This window comes from Lichenostomus cassidix, chromosome 4 (assembly GCF_008360975.1).
Source record: "Lichenostomus cassidix isolate B80296 chromosome 4, HeHo_3.0, whole genome shotgun sequence".
NCBI classification, from domain to species: Eukaryota; Metazoa; Chordata; class Aves; order Passeriformes; family Meliphagidae; genus Lichenostomus; species Lichenostomus cassidix.
Window position 1 is genome coordinate 61,587,970 of NC_139484.1, and position 21,485 is coordinate 61,609,454.

The following is a 21,485-nucleotide window of genomic DNA, read 5'->3' on the forward strand; positions in this document are numbered from 1 at the left end:
TTTATCCATGAATCCTTATCAAAAAGAAGCTTTCCTTGGTGGCATGTAAACCCCCTTCAGTCTCCTGGGGGTTTTGATAAGGTAACTCTAAGATATCTGTAAATTTAATATTCCATATAAAGTTCCAATTGTCATGTGCAAAAAAACCTGGATATTGCACAAAACCCCATAATCTATACAATATGACGACAGAATAAATGGGAAAGAGGATAAATTAAAGTCATTTTTGGATAAGCAGATCAGTTATTGAGCCATGAATTTTACATACTTCATGGATTATAGAAGTATGAAGGACAATCTCAGGAATGGATAGTGTGGCTATAGTTGTCCTGTTATTTTAAAATATTCCCAAAGTAGTTGAAGTTTTCCCAGTTCTGGACTATGCAGGAATGTAGTAATTGCCATACTATTCTTGGGAGCTTATCTTTGTATAGCTACCCTAAAATGTATTTTGAATCTTTTTGTTTTAAGAGTTCTTTCATGTTTGATCAGCCTCCTGGGTTTGGCAAACTACTGTGATTACAGAAAGGACATGGTTGAGCCAATTCATAATTTTACTGAAGAATAAATAAGTTCTGCAGCACAAGAGAGTCCAGCAGTGGAAAAAAGTGTTGACTAAATGGCTCCAAATTGAAGATAATTCCTTTCAATTTCAGACTTTTGACTGTGCACACACAAGACAGTCCAGTCACAAATCGATTCAAATATGTCTCATTCCTCTCACAAAGTACAATTGAATAGATGGAAAATTCTTGTTACAAAGCTTATATGAGGCTAAATCCCATTAGGGCTGGACTATGTGGTTGCAGATATTTTTATAATGTCCTATAATCTGTACAGAGGCAGATGAACAGGGATCAAGAGGGATCCCTGAGAAGTTTCATAGCAATTTGTTCATCTTCTCTTCCTGTCAGAGAGGCGACTCGTGGAGTTTTCTGGTCATCTTCATCATTAGTTGCCTGAAATATGTTGCAGTTGTCTAATAGAGAAGCATTTCATTCTGTCATTGTGATGATTAGGAGAAGTTTTTAAAATCTTAGTTCATCAAAGGGGATAAAGGGTCTGAAACCCTTGTTTTGATGCTAGCAATGAAGCACAGCCAAGATGACTGCAGAGAGCAATTGCAATCCAGAGGTGAATTACCACTGGGGAAGCAGGAATCAGAATCTTTCAAAATTCTATAAATATTGCATTGAATTTGTGCTTAGAAGCACTGTTGGCACTCTTACAGGATGCACTGACAGGCTGCCCTCAGTGGTAGAGACCAGCCTAACCTTGAGGCTATTTTGGTTCCAAGTTAGACTCTTGTCCTGGAGACTTCTATTTCAGGGTAACAGGGAGGGAAATTAATCCTGGTTTTGAAAATGCCAGTATTTTTATCAGCCAAGGAGGCAACCCTCTGCATCTGAAGGAAACAGCTAAATCATCTTTAGTAATTCTTCATATTACTGCCATCAGGCTGAGATGATCTTCCAGGCATTGCAGATGACCTCATGAGTGTTGCTGTCCAGAGGAGGGATAAAAGCAAACCTCGTGTTTTTCAGGTTCTCTCTGCTTTCCCCATCAGAGATGTCATGAAAGGGCTGTGGTACCACACCAGAACCTTACTAATTTCCTCCTGGAAGGACAAACATATGCAGAAACTATGAAATCACATGTGCATCACTCTCCATTGCAGGGGAAACTTGAGGTGTTTCTTCCCTTCTCCATCTGGTGATGAGTAGCAGCACTTCAGTCTATTTGGTCAGGAAGCTGAATGCAAAACTTAAAATCTAACATAGACATGATGGCAACTTCTTACACATTTCCCTATGCAGAGAAATTAGAAAAGAGAACATCTGCTATTGCAAATCTTTGATTTTCCCATCAGCCCCAGTCTTTCTGAAATCAAAGGTGAAAGTCACAGAAGGGAGGTGCTTTGCATAAACTGGGTTTTCTTTGCCCCCCTGAAATAAATGCAGGTCATGGTTAATGAAGTGCATGTTTGTATATGGCTGAAAATCACTGCAAATTCCCATTTCACTCATACATATTATTTGATTTCTCACATTAGCCATGGATTAATAAGTACCTGTGGGACTGCTCTAGTAGACAAAGGTTCATAAATCAAAGCAGAAATTCAAATGTGTTTTGATCCCTGTTGTTTCTCCCAGTACATACATATATTTCCTTCAGAAGTCTCACATGTACAACAGCATTAAAGAATTTCAGTTAATGTTACATATTTGAGTATCAAATGTGTGAATAGCAGGCCTACTTCTTATCACCATGTAAAATACATAAAGGATCAGATGGAAATAAATGGAAATTGATCTTGATAGAAACTTTTATTTTTTATAAAGCTAGTTGTAACAAGGACAACTTTTTATGGGAAGGGTCCAATGTGATAATTCACAGGTCAATGTACAGGCTATGAAGTATTAGAACCTGCTCCAGCTTTGCTCTCATACTCTTATTGAATATTCAATATTGTTGAATACTGTTATTGATAGATGCTGAGATTCACAGCTCATTTAGAGGACATGTAGTTGTATTAGAGACCTGTGGAGCTCTGACAACATAGGTCAAGGGAGTGGGGAAAAATAGCTTATTCATGTGCCATTCAGCCTTTAACCTCTTTTGAATTTTCTAATTTAAAGATCAGCATTTTGTACCTGTTGCCACGCTGTTCTTATGGACAGGAATCAATCCTCTGGGTGTGCAGAGATTCTGGAGCTCATTTCCTCACCTATGGGCAATGTTCTCAGGCTTGGGGGCAAATAAACAACTATGTGCTGCATCAACACCACTATCAAAAGCAGGGAAAATAAAATTATTTGCTTCCAAGCACACTGGTATGAAGATGAATTGCCACTCTGCCAAAGGCTTCTCAGAATGATGCTGTAACTCCAGCCAGCCTGTGCCATTCGAATCTTTTCCCTGTCTTATTGTTCTGCTGACTTTCCTAAACCTTTTCTTTCCCCCAAGTTATGTCACTGGTGACCCTGTAGTACATGGAGGTTGTATAATTCATGTTGTACACAACATAAATCCATTTGGTATGTCACAAAGATATTGTAGAACAACACCCAAATGGAGTGGAATTTTTCCAGTGTGCTCTTCTGAATTTTAACTCTGCTCCCATGGAAGCACAGGGAACATTTGCCTTCAGCATTAGAGAGGTTAGAACAGATAAAAACAAGTGAGTTGTTTTAATAATTAGGCAGCTGATTTTTCCAAGTGTTCTAAATTCAGTTTAGACTGCTATGTGGAGGAAAATATATGAGTAACCATAAACCTTAAAGAAGGTTACTCATTAAAAAAATCAAAAGCTAAGCATGTATGAATACATCCTACAAGCCAAGTTTTTTTAAGTATAACATTGTGTAATGGTGCAACACATGTGCATAAAATGATACCACTTCATCACCCCCACGCTTTTTTTAATTAAATAAATCAGTGCTCTATTTGAAAAGTCTGTATAGCACAAGTAAACACATGCAAATCAGATTTCTTGCATGCCATAAAATACCTCTTATTTGGACCTTTTCACAAGAGGTGATACATACAACATCCCAGGGATGTAGAGAAATATTTTTATCCCTTTTGTACAGAAAACTGCCTGAGGTGTGGAACAACCTGGGGCCAACTCTGGAGCACTCTGATAGAAAGTCCAAACCTGCAGATTGGCTGTGTTTAGCTTCAAACATGTTTTCTGTTTCATAAAACTGAAAATTCAAATAACTGGTAAAGGTTTTCTGTTGGTTTTCAAAACTGCCTGTCCTGAGAAGTGAGTTGACAAGTCTCACTGGATTTCTAGGTGAGATGGCACCTCAGCCCTGTGAGGTGTTGGCATGGCTTCACACAGCATCACAACAAACTCTGTTTAGAAAGGAAACCTGTCCTGGCTGCCATCCCTGAGACAGAAAAACAAAAAAGGCTCCCACTGTGCTTCGTGGTTGGTTGTTTCTAGCTGGCTTTTTTAACTGCTAGAGTATTTTTTTATTCTTATTTCTGAGGGGACTGATTTCTCTCATAGAGGTTTTAGTCATGGCCCTGCAGCCTGTTTCTTAGTCACCTCTTTCACCTGGAACCAACCTACTGAAATGTAGATATTAATACATGTGACAGATGTAAAATTAGTCTAACCCCATGAGGAACAAACAATCTGTGGCAAAAGAGGAAGGTGAGCTTTGGTCATTTCTCCCTGCCTGTCCACTTTGCTCTCTTCTCCATGCTAGGGAGGCCTCTGACCACATTTCCCCCAGGTGAGCAGGAATGTCTTCAATGCCTGATGTCAAACTGAGCTCCTTCAGCTTACAGGCAGAGCAGTGCAGCAGAGCCATGCAGTATGCAGATAGATTCAGAAATGGAAACATGGCCATGTTTCCCAAAAGTGCAGCAGATTCAAGTGTATCTTCATCCTTTAAATTTTCCAAGGACCCTCGAGCTCTGGGAAGCTGATCACATACAACTCTTTAAAATAAACCTCCTTACCCTCTGACAAGCTTGATTTGTGTTTCAGAAAGAGGATTTACCTGTTGTTATTCATTCACATCACCTCACAGCCTTCAGGTGATAAAGGGCTTTTGGAATTGACCCAGACATGCTCTGAACTGACAACTCGAGGTTAAAGTCTTCTTATCCTACTCACCATTCCCCTCCATGAGTGGGATTGTTTGCAGTACAATCAGCAGGGATTAACTAATACCTGTTCAGGCCAGGGCACAGGCACAGAACAAAAGGAATCCAGGAGTGAGTTCACACACGGGTGAAAATAATCGGGATTTTGTTGACACTGCTCACTTATTTGGCCCTTTAAGCTAACAGGCTTTTAGTTTCACTGGGACTTGTAAATCGACATTGAATGGGATTCCCAGTGAGCTTTACGTTCCTTGGCAGGTAACCAGATGATGTGCTCACTCTGTGTCTGGTAAACCCATTTCCACACTACATTAGGAATTTATCAAAGCAAGTCGAATCTCTTCTCTACAAAAATGAAGGAATCTGGAGAGAATTTTGTGTCTGCTCCTTTAGTTCTACTTCTGTCTCTCATTAGGATTTATAATTTGGCAGAGTGTTTCCTAGAACAGGTATTAAATTCCCAATGTGACTTCATTCATCATAAAACACACACACATATATATATATATATACATATATATATATATTTCCTTTTTTTTTCCCTTGAAACAATGACTATGGAATCACTGTACTATAGAGCTCAAGTAAATTGAAGTACTAAATTGCCATATGTGTAATTCAAAACTATATGTCACATCTCTGAAAACTAATCTCAAACTACCCTCAGATCATTGTCAGAAACAGAACTTTATGGCTTCACATTTTCTTCTGAAAGCAGCTCTATTCTGTATTACAGGAAATGGTGACAAAGTAAGATTTATTATTCACATCTTAATGGATTTTCAGCTTTTTCAAAGTCTTTTAAATGACACTACGTTAATACAGTATTTTCAGAAAGAAAAGAAAAGAAAGGTAACCTACACATGGGTTAGTAAATGTGCTTTTTAAAAGCAGGCTTTGCCAGCATTTGTTGCAATTTCAAATACTTTGCCGTTTCCATAGTATTTTCCTGACTAGAAAATTCCTGTGTTCATGTTAAATATGCCTGTACATCTAACATGGAAAAGGTGTTTCTGACTTACCATTTCTTAGTGTTCAGAATTTTCCAGAGAGTGAGCAAATATTTCAAGAAGTGTGTGGTTGTTTCTTTTATCTGTTTGTGTGAGAGCACATTTGTGTGCAAAGCTGTATGCTTTGTTTTCTTTGGTTTTGTCTCAAGGGAAACAGAGTTGTGAGAGTAGACAAGAGGGAATCTGATCCCTGAGTCACTCACAGTGACTGACAGAGGGTAGGTGGAGATTAGAAATTGTTCCCTCTGAGGGTGGGCAGGTCCTGGCACAGGGTGCCCAGAGAAGCTGTGGCTGCCCCTGAATCCCTGGAAATGTCCAAGGTCAGGCTGGACAGGGTTTGGAGCAACCTGGAAGAGTAAGGTTCCAACTCAAACCATTCCAAGATTCTATGAGCAGTATAATTATCAAAAACAATGCAAGTATCCTCCAAACCTCCAGCAGAGTAGCCACATTTTCTCTTTTCACTGTGGGAGGAAGAAGGGATTTGAAAGGACAGACTGGGAAGGAAATAGGGAAGAGCCTTACAAGACAGGGTTTGTAGATCCCATCATTGCGAAGAATTCTTCAGATTTTGCATTGCTTCACCCCATCCTGCCCTGCTCCAGAAGTGGCTCCCATTCCACACATTCAATTTTTCTTAGTGTTTTAGGTTTGTTTTTTTTAAAGATCTGAAATTGCTGCACAAGAAAGGCTCTGTTTGCATTGCTGTCCTAAGGAAGTGCTTATTTCACTAATGCTTGATAATATTCTATAAGGAGTTTCTAAACAGTTAATACATAATGAATAGATTAGAGAAGTTTGCTAAATGAATTACTACACTCTCAGCAGGCAATTCATGAATTCTGGATTGTACCTGAATGCTTCTGCTAATAGAATAATCAGTTTCATAGACAGCTGATTAAGTTAAATACTTATAAATATTTATAACACTTTGCATAATATCCAGAGATAAAAAGAGAAAATTAATGGTAAACTCCTTTCTATAAGTTTTTTTTTTCCCCCCATTTTCCATCTGGTGGTGGGGAGGTTCAGAAGTAGTTGTCATAGTAACAGGGCAACATAACTTTTAGAAACTGCAACTACTATATTATAATAATGGAGTAATTTTCACAGCCTTGGATTTTTCTTTTCCAGGTTGTGCTTGAACTAAATCTCATGCTGGCAAGATGGAAGGTGCATTGTGGGTTTGTTGGTCTGTTTTGTTTTGCTTGGTAGGGCTTTTTTCCCCCAAGGTTTTTAAGAGGTTCACAGACAGAATGGGAACATTTAATGCAGATCCCTGAAAAAAGCATTATTGCTCCACAAACAACTCCTACCTTGAACAGTGTGTTTGTCACCAAGGTACCAAATCTCCCCATTCCCTGCTTGGCACCTCTCTTGGGTGATGCTACACCTCTCTTCCTGAGTAGGAAACAACCTACACAGTGGGCAATGACAAGGAAAAGGATGTGTTTGAGCTCCCACCCCTCCTGAGGCCATGGATCCATACATGCAAAGCTGGATGCATCCCTGACAACAGCAGGAATTAAGAAGAAGGAGCAAAGTTAAACACTAAGACAGTCTAGGCTCCTTGGAGAGTCAAGAAAGTACTTACAGAGAATAAATTCAGGCTGTGTCTGTGCTGAGTCACCTGCAGACCTGCTGTTTCCACCAGTGCTTATACTGGTGGGGAGCAGAGCTCTGGGAGGAACATGACTGGGATATTTCAGGAAGCTCCTGGGTTAGGGGGTGGAACTCCAGAGTGCATCAGCTTCCCCTGAGAGCAGCTGCCTAAATCAGGAAAGCAGAGTTTTCCACTTTTTTGTATTTGTTTTCTTAATCAGAAGGCTGTTGGGGAAGGAATATTTCATAAAAATAGCTACAGAAATAGGGAAAGAAGTCAGGCTTCATGGATGACAGTTTTAGGAATTCAGTTAGGAGCAGAAGTCCTAACTCCTTCCTGCTTGGAATTTCTCTGGCTCTTGGGTGTGAAACAAAAACATAGTCCCAGCTGCAGTTCTGCTTCCTCTTACCTGTGCCCAAGCTGCTGCTGACACCAGGTTTGCTCCTGGCTGCTGCTCTTGCAGCTTTGTCTACAGTGTCACCCACTTGTCACATGCCACCCTGAACATTGCTTAAGTCCAACATCCCTCCTAGCATGGAAAAGGAGCAGAGAGTTTTGTCCCAACAACATTTCACATTTATCCATTTAAAAAAATAAAATACTGAAAGTCAGGGCTCAGAACTGGTTAGACCTTGGAGCCAGTATTGGAGGGTCTGTGTGCTGGATTGAGGGAGAGAGGGAAGCTGAAATCACTTAGTGATTCTCTCCTTGTCTTTAATATTCTCAGCCTGTCCATGAGTTGAATCCTATTATCCCAACATTCTTGTGTTCTTCTAGGTCTCTCTAAGTGATGAGTTCCCAAACTCCATGAAGCAGCTGTGACACAGTTACCTCATGGGGCTGGATACAAACTCTTAAACAAGAAGTCTATATACAAACTGTTTAATAAAAGGAAATAAACCCCAGTCATTCTGGACTAATGAGATGATAGAAAACTACTGTATCACACATAGAGCTATAGTCTGTGTCTAAGTTTTATTGTTATTCTTGATATTAAAGTAAAACTGCTCAGCATTAATAGGATCCCTGTGGATTCAAATTCTCAGAGACTTTTTAAGAACTCAGTTCTAAAGAATTTAGAATAGGAGTGAATGCTAGTCACTAGGGAAGGCAACCAATAAAATGATAGACTCCTTTTTCCAAAATTGTTTGTCCACAGTGCATACACCCAGATGCCTTTTTCATTTTTTAATATCTTTTCCCTCTCCTCTTTGCAGCCTGGTTTGTATTCATTGTGCAAGGCAACAGAGATGAAAATCATTCCTCATATATGCACTGAGTGAAATAAGAAGTATGGAGGTACAGAAGTTAACACATCCAACACACATGACAAGTACCAAACAGGGGCTAGCACAAACCTGGAAGCTTCTGAGGCATGCTTTGGAGTGCCTCAGCTATGTGCTGCTTGTAGCTGTACTTCCACAGGGCATACTGGAGCTCTTCTGAAAGAGCCACAGCATCCAAGTGCAGCAGGAAGCTGCAAATGCAACAGGAACCTGGATTTGGGCAAAGCTGGAACTCCTGATCTATTTAGTTCTGCTCACTGCCCTGATCAGGACACATCTGTGCATTCTTTTAATTGTAAACACAGATCAGCTGTCCTGGAAGGTCATAGTAAGACCATAATTAGCTCATTAAGCAAATTGTTCCACTATCTGATCAGGCTTTTAGTTCAGTGTTTCCATTAGCTCTTTTAATATCTGAATTGAAAGGATAAAATTATCAGCTGGTATCAGTCTGTTTGCTGCCTACAGTCAACAAAACTATAGAGAGTTACAAATAAATTAGGGTCTGGCCTCTTGGCTGCATTCTTTTCTTACATTGTTGCCCTTCCTGTGTGGTTTTTTTTTTTTTTTTTGGAAACTTTTAAGATTCACCCTGTCATGCAGGAAAAACATTGAGAAGAGATATATTCATGCTGTGGTTAAGTAAAGTACACTTTACTAGGGTGGGAGAGAAATATAATTAGACAATGAGAAGACATCAAGGACCAAAGTAAGGATGAGAACTGCATTTATATGCTGGTTTGTGTTATGTGCTGAGATCACAGAGTCACAGAATGGTTTGGGGTGGAAGGAACCTTAAAGACCATCCTGTTCCACCTGCCCTGCCATCGGCAGGGACACCTTCCACTAGACCAGGTGGATCCAAGTGCCATCCAGCCTGGCCTTGGACACTTCCAGGATGGAGGAAGCATCCACAGCTTCTCTGGGCAACATGTCCAGTGTCTCACCATCCTCACAGCAAAGAATTTCTTACTAAGATCTAATCTAAATCAAAGGCTTTGATTTCTACCTCTACTTCATGCTACTCCAGAGGTAGGACCCTGCCTTGATTCCATTTTGTGACTCAGAACTATCTTCATGGGTGTTTTTTACTCATCAGATAATAAGTTAGACCTTGATTTAGAGATAAATTACAGACTCCCTCTGATTTGGAATGCCAAATGCCCCAGAGGATTTATGCTGCAGCTGGTGCACTATTTTTCCATCCACTTAGGCAGTGAGGCAGGACATGTGGGTGCATGGATACCCACAGGATGGATGAAGCCAGCAAAATGTAGTTGTGAGATTCCCCATGGGCTGAATGATCCTCCCATAGCAAGTTACTCTGATCTTAGGGTGAGTTTATTAAATGAGTGACAGAGGCAACAGGCAGCAAAAAAGGAAAAGCCTCAAAATTCATTTGGATCAAACCAAACAAATAACCAGGATCAGTCCTTAAAGCAATGTATTTAACTTGTGTTAGCTCTCATAAAAAAGCAGGAATATTATAGAAACTAGAAGCATCACCAGAATGGCCTTATGTTCCTCTATCTTATTTTCAAGGAGTTGGATAAATAGCTTTTGATGCTGAGGGTCCTGGCAAAGAAGGGAATTCAATATCTGACTTCAGTGTCTAAAATGCTAAATAGACACATAATATTTGATATATTCTTGACAGGGATGAGTCAGATGATGTCTACTAGAGCATTTAGATTATTAGCTCTTATTGTTGGGAAATTAAAAACTTGGATCAGAACTTTTTGGACTTTATGGATCAGGAACTATGGATTAGAACTTACTTGTTTATACTGCAGATTTAAACCCACATAGTATAATACAGAGAAGCTAGGAAAATGACATTTTTGTCCACTTAATAGCTATGAAGTGGAGACAGAAGAAAACACAGGAATGGTCATAGTGAATAAAACCAAAGGTTCATTCATTCCACTACCTTGTTTCTCACAGTGACCAGGATGACTAACTCAAGGCTGAGACACTTAGAATTAAATATGCCTTTGGGCACTCATCTGTGTAAATGAATTAGTATTTCCCCATTCATGTCCTTGTTAGTAGATCAAATCAGATGCTCCCAGCTGGACAAGTCCTGCCACACAATGCTCTCCTTGCCCTCTCACAGCTCTGCTGCCAGCACTGCTGGGTTTGCCTGATCTCTCTCCTACCCACAAGGTCCCAGGTTTGGTAAGGCAAAGTCATGAAAAGTCACTTTTCATCAGTGAAAAGTTTACACAATATCTTCAATTTATTTTCAGCCTTAGTTCTGCCTTAGCACAGCTTTACATAGAATGAGAGCTGCACCCCCTGTGAAGAGAATAAAATACCTGTAGAAAAACTCAGAAGCAATCTTGCATTTTGGGGAAATGGCTGAGCTTTTGTTCTGAGGTGAAATAAAAGAAGGATAATTTCTTTTTCGTCATGGCTCCACACAGCAGAAACCTGATGTGCAGAAGTACAGCCTCATTGTACAAACATTGACATCATTTACACAAAAAGTATGTTTCTAAGTTATTTTGACTATACAGTCAAAAATTGTCTCTACTGCATATCACAAGAGAGTTAAAAAAAATAAAAATCACTCAATTGAAAATTTTTTGAAAAATTTTCACTCAATTGCCCAGGGGCTAAATTTTTTAAATACACAAATAAAATAAAAAACCTTGCATCACCTAAACAGCATATGACATATCTGATTTCTTAGAACTTAGAGTCCACAGAAAGTAAATGAGGTTTGGACATTCCTTAGGCAGTTAAAAAGGCTCTTTTTCAATTCATTAAATTCAGCTAATAGGTTTTTTAAACCAAAGCCTTATGCTGTCTTGTCACTTTGGATTATTAGCAACACACATTGTGTCCAAGTGCAGTGCAGCTTGCAGACCTGCATTAAGTGCCTGGATGGCTGCTGGGAAGGCTTGAATGAAGCTCATGGACAGAAAGATCAGGAGAAATTGCTCTGACAGCAGAGCAAAGTTGGGAGCAGTGTTTGCCTGCTTGTCACTCAGTTCTTCATCACTGTGTTTACCAGTTTATTTCTGTTATGCCCCAAAGGATTTCCTTTTGAAACCAGATTGTGGTTTCAGCAGAACAGGGGAAAAAATGTATAAACAGCTCAGGAATATCCTTAGGAGTAACCTGTGAAGCTGCTGAGGCTCTGACACACAATTCACACTCCTTCATTCTCTCTACACAGAGCCATTAGTCTGTATCCACAATATCCTGGTGAAACATAATCCAGTGTCTCTGGAGTTTTGTCCCCTGGCTGCTAAAGCCACATTGCTGTGACTTTCTTTCCCAGGCAATGGTCTGGAGAATGGGTGGAATCAGTCAGTTGTCTTCCCTGGGGAATTATGGTGGAGGGAAACTGCTGGAAAATCAGCTGTGGGAATAAATTAACCTGCATGGTCACCCTGAGCAGACAGGAGGGGCAGGAAACCAAGAAATGAACACTGAGATCTGATCAAAATCTCTGTCCTCGTGTTAGAAAGAGGCTCAAATAGGAATTTGGGAATAGGACAGGTGGCTGAATTAAAAGCAGAATAGCACCCTGGGTTACCTGATGGGTTTATACCCCCAGGAAATGGAGTCCTGCTTCCCTCAGTGGTAACTGCGATGGGAGGAGAAAATCTCCTTCCTCCATCCACACAAAGTCCAGCAAAACCTTCACTCTGAGACACACAGCTGAGGGAACATCAGGTGAGAGGAATTCTGCTCACTAGCATAGGCCTCAGACACCTGGAATACTTTAAATAACCCTTGTAGGTATTAAAGATCCCTTTCCCTGCAATGGAGAGTTGTGTTCCCCTGAGTGCTGGTGATTCCTGAGCACACCCAGTGTTCATGAGAATGAAACTGCTCTTTCAGAGTTCCTCGACTGCATTTTTCCTCTAACAATTGAGCAGCTGCTCCGTGGGTGGAATGTTCTGGTAAAAGCCTGTGAGTATGAAATTTAGTGAGGAACAGGAGAAATCTGGAGTAGAAAACAATTTCAGGAGTGAATAATTGCTGCTTGATTTGCAGTCCTCAATTCCAATGGGACTTCCAGGGAAAAGTGTGACCTCCCTTTTTTTGTCCTCAGTCTGTCTTTAAAATAAAATTTTAAAAAATTCCAACAAACAAACAAACTACAAAACCAACAAAAGAGGTCCCCAAAAATCCAAAAAGCTGAGGGAAATACAGGCTTGAAAGGTAATAGTCATACCATCAAATGATATAATCCATTTCATGAAACTAGTCAGGCGTTTTACTACCCCAAGTCCAAATTCAAACTTATTCAAACAAATTCAAACTTCTCCACTTATTGCAAAATGTTTCTAGTTTCCATCCTTTAATATTCATATGGGGATTATAAATTCATTTAATCCTCACTAGTCCATCTTCTAATACTGTCTTTTCACTTAAGCAGTTTTCACACTCCTTGCTTTCATCTCCCTCTTCCATGCATGCATCTCTCATTTCTCAATTTCTTTTTTTGCCAAACCAGCCAGATTTTTAATAACTTTTGGAAGCTAATTCTACATCTCCCTCCTTATCCTAATATCTTCACTTCCTTTTCTTTTCCAGGCTTCCTTTTCTTTTTTGCAATGTCTGATCTTTCTTGAATAAGTGGAACCATAACAGGAATGACTTTAAACTGAAATAGGGTAAGTTTAGATTGGATATTACGAAAAAATCCTTTCCTGTGCAGGTGGCAAGGCCCTGGCACAGAGAAGCTGGGGCTGTCCCACATCTGAAAGGCAGATAATAAATTAGTTCCCTTGTCAGTCAGTGGAATATTACAGGTACCCCAAACATGTAAATTCTGTACGCTTTCACAATATGTCTCAGGCAGGTGAAAGAAATAAATTTCTATTATAGAGAGAGCGTTGATGATGAGTTCACAATCCCTAATTGTTGATGTCTGGAGGTGCAGAGGTGAACTCACCTCTGATTTCAGTAAGGAAGAATAGGGAATAGAAATGGACTCGTTTGGGTTTGAAAGCTTTCATTGCTAGAATCATAAAATAATTTGGTTTAGGAGTTATCTCAAGAGTGAACTACCTGCCCTGGACTCACAGTCTATCAGAGCATGTTATTCTTGAATATTTTCTTTTTTCTTTTTTTCTCCAGAGATGTAGCAGGCTGTGGCTGCAATTCTAAAGATCATAAATCCTGCACTCTCCCCCGCCCCCTTTTCTGACATAGATTGTTTTCTAGAAGCTTCTCCTCTGTTCCCCTGAGCTTTGTACATGATTGGTTCACTTAAAAATTGTACCCGCCCCTGTTATCAATCTATTGGTCTGTACCCCTTTCCTTCTCCCTTCGGACTCTCCTAACTGGCCCTTCGGGGTTGGACACTCCCCGTTTCCCCCTTATAATCCCCTGCCGAGGCTTGCAGCCTTGCAGCCTCCGCCTTTGCAGAGCTTGTGTGTTCGCGTCTCTGCGTCCCTCCTCGCCGCCCTCAGACCCTCAGTAAATCTCCCTGGCAGGCCGCAGGCTGGGTGTCGTGCATTCTCTCGCCGCTCCGCTCCGAAGGGGAAACCTCTCCCGCAGCCTTTTCGTTTCTGTCCCGTTCCCCCCGCGCTGTGCCAGCCGCTCCCCAGAGGCGGTGCTCAGCTCGCCGTGAGAGACGCACGGCAGCAGGAGGTGTCAGCCGGCGGCGCCGGAGCTGAGCGCCCGTGGCTGCACGTCTGAGCCATGGAGCCAGAGCCTGGGGAGAGCTGGGCACACCTCGCAGGCAAGGGAACGCTGCAAAAAACAGACTCTTGAAATGCAGTGATCATTGTAGATGTCTGCAGGAGAATTAATGTGTGAATGTGGGAAAATTCAACTAGGCTACAACAATACCAGAGTTTCCCTGAAGACTGATTGGCGTGTCTACCATAGGAGATAGATAAGATATTAACATAAAAACTTCCAGTGGATTCCAAAGCAGACTTATTTTACCATTGTAGTCCTATAAATAAGACTTACAAATGTACAAAATTCCCTTTCTTTCTTTCTCCCTTCGCTTTTTTAGCAAAGCAGAGAATTCTCTACAGAGAATTCTAACAGCAAATACTGCTAAGTGAAATGTGATACATTTGAGGCAGTTTCCCTGGTAAATAACTAGGGAAGATATCCAAATAGAATCAGTGATTTGTCAGAGCTATAGCACACTCATGAAAAATACCACTTCTAATAAACTATTTTTTGTTGTTGATATGGTGAGGGAGGAAATCAGAAGCTGGGGGGATGAGAGAGTTAGTGGTTAGTACAGGAATAAACAAAACTCTCCTTGCAATTCACATAAAGCTATTTCCGAGATCATAGAGTGTATTGTCATGAGAAGAAATCCCAGTGAAAACATAATTTATAAAATCATGCCTTATCTCAACATCCTCCTATAACAGATTAACAGAAAAGCTGTCTATTCTTGTGTTCCTTTTGATTGTTTTTGATTATCCAGACATATTTGGTGTTATGAAAGTGGCTCTGTGATAATCGGAATGTTGCTGTACCGACATCTGACCTTTGTTAAGATACATTAGTGAAGTGGATTCCTTGCCAGCATCCTTTAGTACATCAGCAAATTAAAAAAAAATCATCCATAGCTTGGGAGAAAGAGAGCTTGTGCTCATCCTTCTCAAAATATTCTTTATAAAATGTGAATTTTCTGAAAAAATCCACCCTGCACTGTACACCAAACTCCTGGAGTCTGATTGTCAAGGAGCAGAGGGGAACAAGGACATTCTCTCACTCTGTCACCTTAAAGGTTTTGTCTCCTCATCTTCTTTTCATTCTGTCATTATTGTGTTTATGACATAATATGGGCTCCCTCTGGTGACTAATTGAACACCTGCAAATTCCCAAAGCTTTTAATCAAAGGCTGAAGCCTGATGGATCAAATCATCTGCTTTCATGTAGGGGACTGTGACACCCTTCTGCATTTCAGTGTGTGCATAAATTCCATGGCAAACATAGACAAGCAACAAATCTGAGAGAAAGATGCCTATTTTGCCCAAAACTCCAGGCATGCAGTTTTTATTCTGATATTTTCTAACCATTACAGACCATCCACTGCAGCTGAGCAATGCAAGGCTGGGATTACAGGTTTCACAGAACCAAGTAAGCATCTAGTTCAATGGACAGGGAGAGAAAAACACCTTCTCTTCCCTGATCTCAGCAGTCACAGGTGCTCTGCTCCAAGAGATACTTTTATTTCTGGCTTCGGGAGGAGAGCCTGGATCACTGATAATGTCCAGATGTTCAATTCTGTGTCCCATTCCAGTAAGGCAAAGAAGAAGCTGCTTCACAGGGAAGTCATGTTTCAGACAGGAGAGAAATGAGGTTCCATTTAAAGAGTACCTCCTGACTATGCCTGCCTTTGGTAAAGCCTCAGCTTCCAGGGGCAAACTCACTTGGAGGCAACAGAAAAGGACAGTGAATGGGATAAGAAGTGATCCCAGGAGGTAACATTCACAAGCCACACAAACCAAACCCTGTGTGCTCTGGAGTCACCATGGCTGTCTACTCCTGGCCATGCAGCCCGGATGGTGACCCCAAAGCATGAGTCTCTAAGGGAGCAAGGGACACCTTCAAATCAAGTGCCCTTTTCCTTCAGGGGAAAGTGGTTTTTGGCATGTTAACTGGCAATACCAGCCAGCTGGGACAAACTCATCCAGGAGATTCCCAAAAAACACCCCAAAGAAAACTGCGTGAGACAGAACTTTGATTAGTGTAGAGGTGCGGCAGCCCGATGCTGCGGATCCCGAGTCCTCAGGTCCTTCGGTCAATGCAGTCCATGAGGAGGCCGCCGAAGATGCCATCTCCTGGGACTCAGAGGAGGCCGCCCTCTCCCTCCCCTGGAAAGTTTGCTCTAAGTTTATTGGGTTAAAGTTATGCTTCCCCGCCTTGCCCGCTCCCTTGGTGCCTCCCCTTGCTCGAAGGTTCTGTTGCTGTGCTCCCCTCATTGGTTCTCTGTAGTCCCCTCCCCAGTTACTGTTCATTTGCTCCCCCGCTTGTTCCTCATATTGTTCCAGAGCCCTGTTGGCTCCGCCCCTGCCATCCCGCCCCCAAAGACCCCGTTCCTTCCCTTAAAACCTTGTGCTCCGTTTGTTCCCGGTGTGGTGTGGCCACAACCCGAGACCTGTCGTGCTCCGCACCCGGCATCTCTGTGGACCACCCCACCCGGCAGCCTTCCGGCGCACCCCAGCCTGCTACCCTGACAATAAACCATGCTCTGGAGACTCCCACCCGCCTGGAATTCTCTTTGTCTTGGGGGGCGACCAGTGACTCCACTGCGTTCCTGTCCAGGGGACACCTGCCTCTGCCGCGGGGTCTAACCGCCCATTGGGCAACCCTGAGACCCTGAGGTCGATAGCTGCTGTCTCTGGAGCAGAGGAGAACAGCGGGGAGGGCCGAAAGCCCGGGCCCCGGTGAGGTCCCAGAGACCAGCCAAAGCCTCGAAAGCCCATACAGGGCAAGGCGACTGGACATAACACTACAGATTAGTGTGTCCCTTGTGAACCCACCCTCAAGGGGCAGGAAGCACCCAAAACTTGTAAATGCTCATGATGGAAAGGAACAACAAAAGTCACAGTCTGCAAAACCTCAACCAGTTTATTAAAAAATTACACAGTTGATATGGCTACAGCTGTGTTAGTCCCTAGCTACCCAAGGGGAGCTGCCCTTTTTCTGTTCGGTGTTGTGCTTCTTTCTAGGGACTAGAAGCAGATGTTTATTGCGGTTTAGAGGATGTTGCAGCAGACTTTACCCTAGAGTTTCTCTACCCAGCCCGGTTCAGCGCCTCAGTGCTCCAAACCCTCTGTCCCAGGGCTGGACACTGCGCTCTCACAGGCCGGGGAGCCATAAGGCTAGCTCTGGTTCGTCTGCTTCCACAACCGGCGATGATAAAGGAGGCGAGGAGAGTCTATGCGTTGTGTCCATGGAAGATGTTTATTCGCATGGTGCAGCAGAGGCCAACGACCTCCCCGAGGCAGAGATGCCTCGAGGGCGAAGGCCTCACATGCTCAGCACATGTGGAGCATAAACACACGTGGAGCATAGACAGCAAGATGGCGGAGGGTAAGGGGTTTTATAGGGAAACAGAGAGGGGCAGGGACAGCACACAGGCCCAGTGACCTCTGGGTATAGGGGAGGTACAGGGGCAGACTTAGGAGTACAGGAACCAATAGGGGAAACCCGAGGGAGTGGCCAGGGCCACGTGGGGTTAGGGTACAGGAACCAATAGGGAAAACTGGGGGCGTGGCTAGGACTATGTGGAGTAGGGAAGGCAGGACAATAGGTGACAAGGACAGTCGTTAAGAAAGGGGTGTGGGGAACTTGCAGCCATTATCACAATATTTCCCCATTTTTTACTAAATTAAAGAGGGAAAGGCTTTTCCTAGAAACTTTCATAGCAAATTTTTAAACAGGAAAATGGTAAAACAACAACAACGTAAAGCAATAACAAAATTAGTTTTGCTGTGAGTATGGGGAAAACGATGATGCAGCTGGCTGATTTTGATGTTGGAATTCAGTACAGGTTGAATTTTCGGACTGCAGTCATGTTTGTAGTCTGTTTTTCTTTTGCTGGGGCTGCTAAGATGAAGGCAGGGTTTGCAGCAGCAATGGGGTTGTCACCGAAGTCTTTCTCAGCTTAGGAGAGGGAGAAAACTTTGGACGCAGCACAGCTCCACTGGGTGACACACAGCTCTTCTCTGCTGTGGCTCTGCCGGGTCTGGAACAGTTCCACTAGGCCCCAGCACGGCCAGACGGCAGCACAGCTTCAGGGACTGTTCTGGCGCAGCTCCACCGGGCTCCGGGGGCAGTGTCTGCTGCGGGGAGCTAGAGGTGCGGCCCCACCGGCTCCTCCGAGCCTGCCGCGGGCAACTGGAGGTGCAGCTCTGCTCTCGGCCAGGCCATAGCTGCTTCTGGCTGAGAGGGAACACTTGAGAGGATGGGAGGAGGGGCCCGCACCGAAGAGAAACACTCAGCTGAGGAGGGATCTGCGACCGAAGGGAACACCCACCGACGCGGGGGGAGGGGCTACAACGGAACACGAGGGATGCAGGGGGTGGAGCTTTGGCAAGCCCGGGAAAATTTCAAGGGGAAGAAGACAACATGGCGTGCCTGACTATGCGGCTGGCGCCATATTGGAAAACACGTGTAGTCAGCTCGGCTGAGGTTTGGGGCACAGGAAAGGAGGTTAGCAGGGATCTCGAGTTAGAGTGGCCAGTTCTAACCCGGGAAAGGGACAGGAGAGGCTGAAAAACGTACGATCAGCTGTCTCCTGAGGGACAGAGGGGGAGCACGAGCTGGTGGAGGAGGGTGTGCCGCCAACAAATGGCAGGCGCCATGTTGGGGGATACATGCAGGGGAAGGTGGTTATTAGGGAGAGAACAAGGGTTTTTCAATGCCAGATAACTAAATAAAACAAAACACAGATTAGTTTACTTTATCTCTCGCGCGCAAAAACTTCTCACACACCAGCTGATTCCCTATTCCTTATAAAATATGTCTAATTTTATAAGAAAAACTTCTCCCAAAATGGGGGTACAAAACTTAGGTCTCTCCTTGTTAGAAGTGGGTTTTTTCTTGTCGAGATTTCGCATGGAGCGCGACTCCCTTCACCTCGACAAGACGCTACCTCTAACCCTCCACCCACCCCGAGGCAAAAAGAACAAACTGAAAAGAAAAAAGGGACCCCCGTACCAAGCCGACCAGGCCTTCACCGGCTCCCCTCCCAAGGGGCTTTCCAGAGGGCTTACCAAGCACAGAGAATCAAAAAAAAGCACTCGGGATGGTCCACCGCCGTTCGGCCGACCTCCTTGAAAAGCGCGACTTTTTTCCAGAGGCTACCGGCCGCCCCTTCGGTCTTCTCGCTGAATGCAAGCTTCTCGTCGGGGAAATGGCTTCCCAAATGCGACTACTCCCCTGCCGCAGTTGCGGCTGCAGGGGGACGCTTTCTAGGGTGGCTTCTGCCCCACGTTGGGCGCCATTTATTGCGGTTTAGAGGATGTTGCAGCAGACTTTACCCTAGAGTTTCTCTACCCAGCCCGGTTCAGCGCCTCAGTGCTCCAAACCCTCTGTCCCAGGGCTGGACACTGCGCTCTCACAGGCCGGGGAGCCATAAGGCTAGCTCTGGTTCGTCTGCTTCCACAACCGGCGATGATAAAGGAGGCGAGGAGAGTCTATGCGTTGTGTCCATGGAAGATGTTTATTCGCATGGTGCAGCAGAGGCCAACGACCTCCCCGAGGCAGAGATGCCTCGAGGGCGAAGGCCTCACACGCTCAGCACATGTGGAGCATAAACACACATGGAGCATAGACAGCAAGATGGCGGAGGGTAAGGGGTTTTATAGGGAAACAGAGAGGGGCAGGGACAGCACACAGGCCCAGTGACCTCTGGGTATAGGGGAGGTACAGGGGCAGACTTAGGAGTACAGGAACCAATAGGGGAAACCCGAGGGAGTGGCCAGGGCCACGTGGGGTTAGGGTACAGGAACCAATAGGGAAAACTGGGGGCGTGGCTAGGACTATGTGGAGTAGGGAAGGCAGGACAATAGGTGACAAGGACAGTCGTTAAGAAAGGGGTGTGGGGAACTTGCAGCCATTATCACAATAGATGTTTGTCCCAGAAAAGTGCTGTTCTCCCTCCACATGGACCCCTTCTCCACTCACAGTTTCTTCTTTGTCAAGTCCAGTTGATCCCAGCAGTGCTGGGTTAGTTCCCAACAGCTCTTGTCTGTTCTCACCAAGAGTGCTTGGCTGACTCCACAGCCATCCAGCTGTGGCTGTTAGAGACACACAGTGCCCTCCCATCTTCTGGGCCTCTCCACGTGTGTTGCTGCCATGGGATACTGAGCAGGCTGAGGGCAGCCAGCCTGCCTGGGCCCAGCCTGGTGCTGCGAGCAGGGCACTAATCCTCAGGCTGTCCCCCCATGCAGGGACAGCAGCACAGCCAGCTCAGAGCACGGAGTGCCCGCCTGAAGCAAGAGCTGGGCACCTCCTGGGCAGCAGTGTAAGCACGCTGCTCGCTGACTAGGCTCCAGGGGGTGTCCCACAAGTTGTAGCTGATGTCAATTTCCCCTTGGGGCAACGTTTTCTTGTTATCCTCTTCTCCTTGAGATAGATCTTCGTGATTCTTATCTTCCTTATCGGACAGATCTTGGTGTCGCTTGCCTTCTCTTGGGACAGCTTGATGTCATGAATTTTGTTCCCTTGACCAAGCTCTTGGGAGCTGTTATCTTGCCCCTCTTGTGCCTCCTTGGCAGAGGCCCCTCCTTGGGTTGGGAAGATTGCCTCCAGCCAGCCCAACATGCTCTCACTACTGGAGATTTCCTGCAGCTCCTGCAGAGATGGGCTGGTTATCCTGATCAGGGGCACTGTGCGTTCTGCACCAGCCTGACATCTCGTGTTCAGCTCCTGTGGGGGCTCCTTCTGGGACTCAGTGAGAATCTGGGTGCTCAAATTCAGCCTGCCTGACTGCATGCTTTGCAGGCAGCGACAGAGATGTGCTAGGGAGGATTCTCCTCCCCCTTTGCACACAGGACACTGCTGGGTGCTGCTCTGTCACTTGCCTGTGGCACCATGTCCCTGGAAGGCTGCCCGGGGGAGCTGACACAGGCCTGCCTCGAGCCTTCTCCTGTTCTGTTGGCTGCTGTTGGGATCTCTGGAGCCCAGCAGAGACCACGCGGGGCATGAGCACAGGGATGTGGCTCCTGTGCACCACATGGGTCTTCTGCCGTGTGCCTCTGCCCGCTGGGCTCCTGGGCTTCAGCTGCTGGCAAGGCTCTGTCTTGCAGAGTAGTGGCTGTGCTGAGTCCTGCTTGTCTGGAGAAGCTGACACAGGCCTGCCAGGTGTCCTGTCCTGTTGTGGTGTTGGCCTCTGGCTGGGTGTGTGCATCCCAGTAGAGACCATACGGGACACACAGACTGGGATGCAGCTCATGTGCACCACATAGGTGTTCTGCAATGTGTTTCTACCTGCTGGGCTCTTGTCTCCAGCTC

At 44.4% G+C, this 21,485-nt stretch overlaps 1 long non-coding RNA gene across 1 annotated transcript; it reads right to left on the reverse strand.

The window, feature by feature from the left end:
• Positions 1-500: 500 nt before the first annotated feature.
• Positions 501-8,834, reverse strand: LOC146438656 (uncharacterized). Its single transcript, XR_014852111.1, has 4 exons — positions 8,595-8,834; positions 7,228-7,403; positions 6,950-7,050; positions 501-1,809 (listed from the first exon to the last, which is right to left on the reverse strand). It is a non-coding gene; the product is annotated as an uncharacterized LOC146438656 (long non-coding RNA).
• Between the last annotated feature and the right edge of the window lie 12,651 nt (positions 8,835-21,485).